Raw genomic sequence first — 6712 nt, forward strand, 5'->3', positions numbered from 1 at the left:
CAAAAGCCGCATTCAAAAGATATGCCATCTATTGCAAAAACCGCATTTTTAAATCTATACCCAATATTTTCATGATTATATCAATTATATATTAAAACCTTGCAACGTCCTACTACTATTTGTTAAGATCGATACAGAACGTACTCTCTGGGATATGCTTCACTTTGGAACAGATATTGGCTTGATTCGTTCTTGGGCTCAAAATATGAGCAGTTCCTTTGGCTCGGAATCCATAAGTTGCCAGATATATGTGAAAACGTCACAGCTAACTGCAAATTCTTTAAATAAATTTATATTGTTAAATTTTTACCTTTTAAAAACTGTGGTTTATTTCTTTTAAATAAACCGTATTCTTTTAATTGCAAACAAAAGCAGTTTAGTAGTTTAAAATTGTAACCACTCTTTATTTAGTCACTTTATTTTTATACATATTACATACTTTATAAAATACAAGAATACACTGGTTGTGCAAGTAACTCTCTGCAATTTGCTGTTACAATTTATATGCACAGTGTCATCTTCTAATAGTTTCATGAATTATCTATCTAATGAACAAAAGTTATATTTCTGGAGCTTTTAGCAGCTGTGTTAATATTAGCAACTTTAACAGTTAATGTTGTTTTACTTACAAACAATGTTAATAACAGCGTGTTATCAACATTGTTGATAAGTAGAAGTTTCGAGCACTGGACTTTTTTATAAACATGATGAATGTTGCAATCAGTTGCTATTAAGTTCAAATCGTTAATGCAACTTCGTAACAATATTGCACAAATCTTTTAAAATAAAAGCTAAAAATTTTAAAAAATTCTTTTGTTTTAAGTCATACACCAATAATATAGGTACAATTTAAATAAATACATTTGGTCACTCTAATTTAATATATAAACAATTTAATATAGTAGAACTATTATCTATCTATCAGTTTACATAGATATTTGTAATGTTAGTGCTTGCTGCCTTTAGATAGATGTTCATTGTAGTTGTATTTATTTGTTTTAAAGTGTCATAATTGTAATTGTAATATTGAAATATGTAATAAAAAAAATACAATAATATTCAACAATAATTTTAATTGTAGCAATATATGCACGTAATAATGATGTTTGTTTAACTTGTGGTTTATTAAACCATCTACTATCTAGTATTTTATAGACTTTTCAAATTTGTTATTAATACTTACATATGTAACTGCTTTGCAAGAAATATTTCTTTCTTGTTCAATATTTAAGTCTCAACGCTCTAGCTTCTAACAAATAAATGTTAAATTTATTTACAAATATGAAAATGTTTAAATTTTCCGCATTAATGCACAAATTATTTCAATATAATTATTGAAAATAATAATAATATTGACCCTGAAATAAATGGTAACTGAAATTTCAACTCTTTTTTCCATAATTTGATATAAATTTGTTTAGTTATTGTTTTCATTTGAATAGAAATACTTCATTTTTACGGTAATTATTTATTGAAATGGTGACTTTAGGTCAAAAATATTTTAAATAAATTTTAATAAAAAATTTAATAAATGGTTTTACTAAATACAGCTATTTGTCATTAGATTTACTTAGTCATTTTAATTTCGTTTTATTGTTATTATATATCAGCAGTAACAAATTAGAAGTAGAAATAATTTATTAAATTGTTTTTGGGTGTTTAGGTTTTAATATTTTAAATTGCAATTGTTGAAATATTCATAATTTTTTTTTATTAAGTATTTACGTAAATTACTTTAGTGGAATTTTTTCAAACAATTTGTATAATGTTAAATTAAAGTTATAAAATTTTGTAACTAGTTTGCAGCAGTTTAAAAATCGCTTCAATACGGAACTACATAAATAACTACTGCGTATTAGCAATAAGTTATTACTCGACTACTTCTAAGTAATGCAAATGTGGTATTATTTAAGCACTTAATTAATTTAAATAAAAATGTTAATTTAATTTAATAAAATAGATTAACAATTGAATAAATTTTAAATTGTTTATCTACAGCACAATATAGTGATTCGTTATCTGAATAGTGTAGAATCTAAAGTATTAACATACTTATTAAACATTAAAAAATATAGTTAATTACATTGTTATTTCTACTACAACTTATTTATTTAGCTTACAATAGCAAAAACTAACAGAATTTAATAAAATTTAGTATCTTTCACACTTTTTAAAATGGTAGTATTTCTACTACTATTTTTAAAAATTCAAATAATCACCAACAATAAGTAAAATTTATTATTTCCCTAAAAAAATAACTAGAATTTACAGAAATTTACTATTTTGTTTACATTTTAAATAAGTAGTATTTTTACTACTATTTTCAAAATTTAATTTAAAGACTGTTATTTTGCTTTGAATTGTAAAAACCAACAGAATTTAATCAAATTTAATATTATTCACACTTTTTAACCCTTAAATGCATATTGATGCCAATTGTCTATATTCCACTTCCACTTAATAAAATAAGCTTGATAATAATTCAGATTCTCCTTCAGCAAAATCAAATGGAGTACCATAAGTTTCAGCTAAAGAAATTCTAAATCAAACTAAAGCTATGCGAAATGTAATAAAAAAATCAAATAAATATTTGATATTTTATAGAAAAACAAGTAAGAGAGCTTTATTCGGCTGTGCCGAATCTTATATACCCTTCACCAAATTATACTTCAAAATTTTAAATATTTTTAGGTAAACAAAATTTAATTTTTTTTAGTTGTTTTTTTTCATTTTTTGTAAAAAAAAATTTTCGATTATTATTTTAAATTTAATTTTTTTTTTTTTTAAATTTTTGAAATTTTTGTTTTTTAAATTTAAAAAAATTTTTTTTGGGTTTTTTAAATTTTTTTTTTTTGAAAAAAAATTAGGGTTAAACATTTTTTCCCGATTTTGACCCATTGTAGGTCCAACTTACTATGGTCTTATATACGTCGTTGCAAATGTCTTTGAAATATCTATCATTAGATATCCATATTGTCTTAGTAATCCAGATATAGGTCAAAAATCGAGGTTGTCTTGGTTTTTTCCTCATATCTCAGCCATTTGTGAACCGATTTTGCTGATTTTAAATAGCAAAATTCTCGAAAGCATGTCTGACAGAATTATTGAAGATTTGGATACCGAAGATATCTGGGGTCTTCAGAAAACTGATTTCAATAGACAGATAGACGGACATGGATATAAGGATCCAGAATATATATACTTTATAGGGTCGGAAATGAAAAATGTAGAAATTACAAACGGAATGACAAACTTATATATACCCTTCTCACGATGGTGAAGGGTATAATAAAATAAAAATTCATGCACTTAAGGGTTAAAATGGTAGTTCCTATTATAGCACTCGCGATAATAGGAACTAATTAAAACCAGGCAGTTCTTCTTTTCAAGATTGTTCATATTTGCTTTTAATTCTCATCTACAGCTAGGGAAATCCCCAAATTATTATGCAGTTGAATTAGAATATAGCCACTACTCTCTTGAATTAGATTTCAACTCTGGTCGTGGGATGTATCAGTTTATCCTAATTTATAATTACAATTGTTAAACATATAATTAAGGACCAGAAATGAAAAACGTCTGGCATATTAGAGGAATCAAATGCATCAACAAATGGAATAATATTATCAAAAAGCGTACTGTTTGAGACCATTTCCTGAAATATAAAAATTCAAAACAAAATTATATGTATGGATTTATGTATTGCACATTAGGGTGGCTTTTATTTTGGATTTTCGATGCTCGCAAGCTCTAAAATTGTTCTCCGTCACCTATAAACCAAATGCTGAAAATTTAAGCAAAAAATGTTGCAAATTTTATTTGAAAATTCCAGATTTGGGAAAAATTTCGAATTAAAAATAGTTTTTGTATTTCATTTACCCATGGATGTTTAAATAAACAAATTTTCTCAAATCGATATTAAATTTTAACACCGTGTCTATACTTGACACATATTTATCATAACAATTAATGATGTTTGTTGTCAAGACATAGTTGGCCTATACCTGATAAATTTATATCATGATAAACGACAAAATTGTTGACAAGATAAACAATTATCAGGCTAGTCTCTATTTATTATTACAAAAATTATTAATAATTGTGTTATTATTTAAGTAATTGAATTTTAATCATAAAGAATTTAAATAAAAATTTAAATTTAATAAAATACTTCAAAACATTAAAAATTATTATTTAACAGCATATTATGTTAAAGTTTATCCTAATTTATAATTACAATTGTTAAACATATAATTATGAACCAGAAATGAAAAACGTCTGACATATTCGAGGAATCTAATGCATCGACGAATGGAATAATCATACCACCACCAAGCGTACTGTTTGAGACCTGTTCCTGGAATATATAAAATTCAAAATAAAATTTATGTATGGACTTATATACCTGTATGTGCCCCTTATTTTGGATTTTCGATGCTCCCAAGGTCCAGAATTGTTCTCCGTCATGTAAAAACAAAATGCTGCAAATTTGATTGAAATCGGATAACATTTTATTTGAAGTATTCAAGATATTTAGAAATAACTGTTTACCTTATATGGGAGGAGACTCACCCCATGTACAGATCCCTCCCATTTTAAGGTTAAACTGCATGCAGTGATAAGAAATTGATTCATATAAAGTTGGAAGACTTTTACAATTGTAGTTCTCTAGATATTAGAAAATAACTATTTACTTTGTATGATAGGTGCCACGCCCACTAATACAATAAAACCCATTTTCCACCAAACTCCATATACCCTGCAGTTCATTGCACTAGTTCCGCTACGTCGAATTCGTTGGCCACTAAGAACTACTACTAGTGAATTTTCAACCCACTCGCAACGTTATTGACTGGTGAATTTAACACGGGGATGTCATTGCAAGTGGCCGATTTGCACACTCTGCATAACACTTCACTATTAAATTCAGTAGTGAAAATACTCCAGCATTTGAGAAAAAAAGAAAAAATAAATTTTTCTGAGAGCTGGGTTGAACACATAACCTCTCGTTTTCTAGTCAAATGCTCTAACCACTAAACCACAGAGCTCTTATTTGTACTGCTCTCTAATTGTTATTAAGAATAATATGTGAGTCTACTCTCTATTTTTGCATTTTCTAGTAGAAAATTTCTACATCATCACTGAGAATGAAAACACAAACGGCCACATTCAGCATTACATGTGGCCATCGAAGTGGTATATTTTAGAAGATTTTATTTTTCTTGAATTTTTTTCAAAAACTAAAGACAAATAGCTGACTATTGTTTATTACTGAATATGCTGGTGAAATGTAGTGCAAATGATAACCATTTAACTACCACTTTAGCAGCCACATCGAACTAGTTAGTTGCAGAAGTAGTAATATAGCTAGTGCAAGGTTTCCAATTGGTACTTTTCAAACTGCTGGGTAGTTATAAGAAATTAATTCGTACAACAGATAAACAGACATACATACATTCATTCAATTTTATTTCTACTCCTTTTTAAAAAAAGTAGCATTTCTACTCCTTTTTTTTTTTAAAAAAGTAGTATTTCTAATCCTTTTTTCAATTTTTAGTAGTATCAAATTTAAGTAGTATCTCTACTCCTTTTTTTTTAAAAAAGTAGTATTTCTACTCCTTTTTTTAAAAAAGTAGTATTTCTACTCCTTTTTTTAAAAAAGTAGTATTTCTACTTTTTTTTTAAAAAAGTTGTATTTCTACTACTTTTTTTTAAAAAAGTAGTATTTCTATAATAACCTTTTTAAAAAAGTAGTATTTCTACTACTTTTTTAAAAAAAAGTAGTATTTCTACTACTTTTTTTAAAAAAAAGTAGTATTTCTACTACTTCCACTACTTTTTTTTTTAAAAAGTAGTATTTCTACTACTTTTTTTAAAAAAAGTAGTATTTCTACTCCTTTTTTTAAAAAGTAGTATTTCTACTCCTTTTATTAAAAAAGTAGTATTTCTACTCCTTTTTTTAAAAAAAGTAGTATTTCTACTCCTCTTTTTTAAAAAGTAGTATTTCTACTCCTTTTATTAAAAAAGTAGTATTTCTACTCCTTTTTTTTAAAAAAGTAGTATTTCTACTCCTTTTTTTAAAAAAAGTAGTATTTCTACTCCTTTTTTTAAAAAATATTATTTCTACTCCTTTTTTTAAAAAATAGTATTTCTACTCCTTTTTTTAAAAAAGTAGTACTTCTACTCCTTGTTTTAAAAAAGTAGTATTTCTACTCCTTATTTTAAAAAAGTACTATTTTTTTTTAAATTTTACTGTGACTTAAAAAAAGGAGTAGAAATACTACTTTTTTTAAAAAAAATAAGGAGTAGAAATACCATTTTTTTTAAAAAAGGAGCAGAATAATACTTTTTTTAAAAAATCTACTCCTTTTTTAAAAAATATAAAATATAATTACTTTTTGAAATATATAAAAAAAATATAATTACTTTTTGAGATAATTGATGTTTTGTAATGCATGCCTTGTGGGTAATGTAATTGCACTCTTGCGGGTTAGAGGGTTAACAACTCGTTAAGCCAATAATTTTCATCATCGCTTAGCCGAATGCTGCGATAATACAGTAGTCTATAAGTTGCTCGAATCAAGGACTGATATTCTAAATAAATTTCGAAAAGTGAGCTCAGTTTGACCCTTTAGTAAGTTCTACTGGCGTGAGCATCGATTTGAATTTTTGCTGATTTTAAGGAAATTTAAATTTTAATCATAAATTTTTT

The sequence above is a fragment of the Calliphora vicina genome, chromosome 3 (assembly GCF_958450345.1).
Source record: "Calliphora vicina chromosome 3, idCalVici1.1, whole genome shotgun sequence".
Taxonomy (NCBI): domain Eukaryota; kingdom Metazoa; phylum Arthropoda; class Insecta; order Diptera; family Calliphoridae; genus Calliphora; species Calliphora vicina.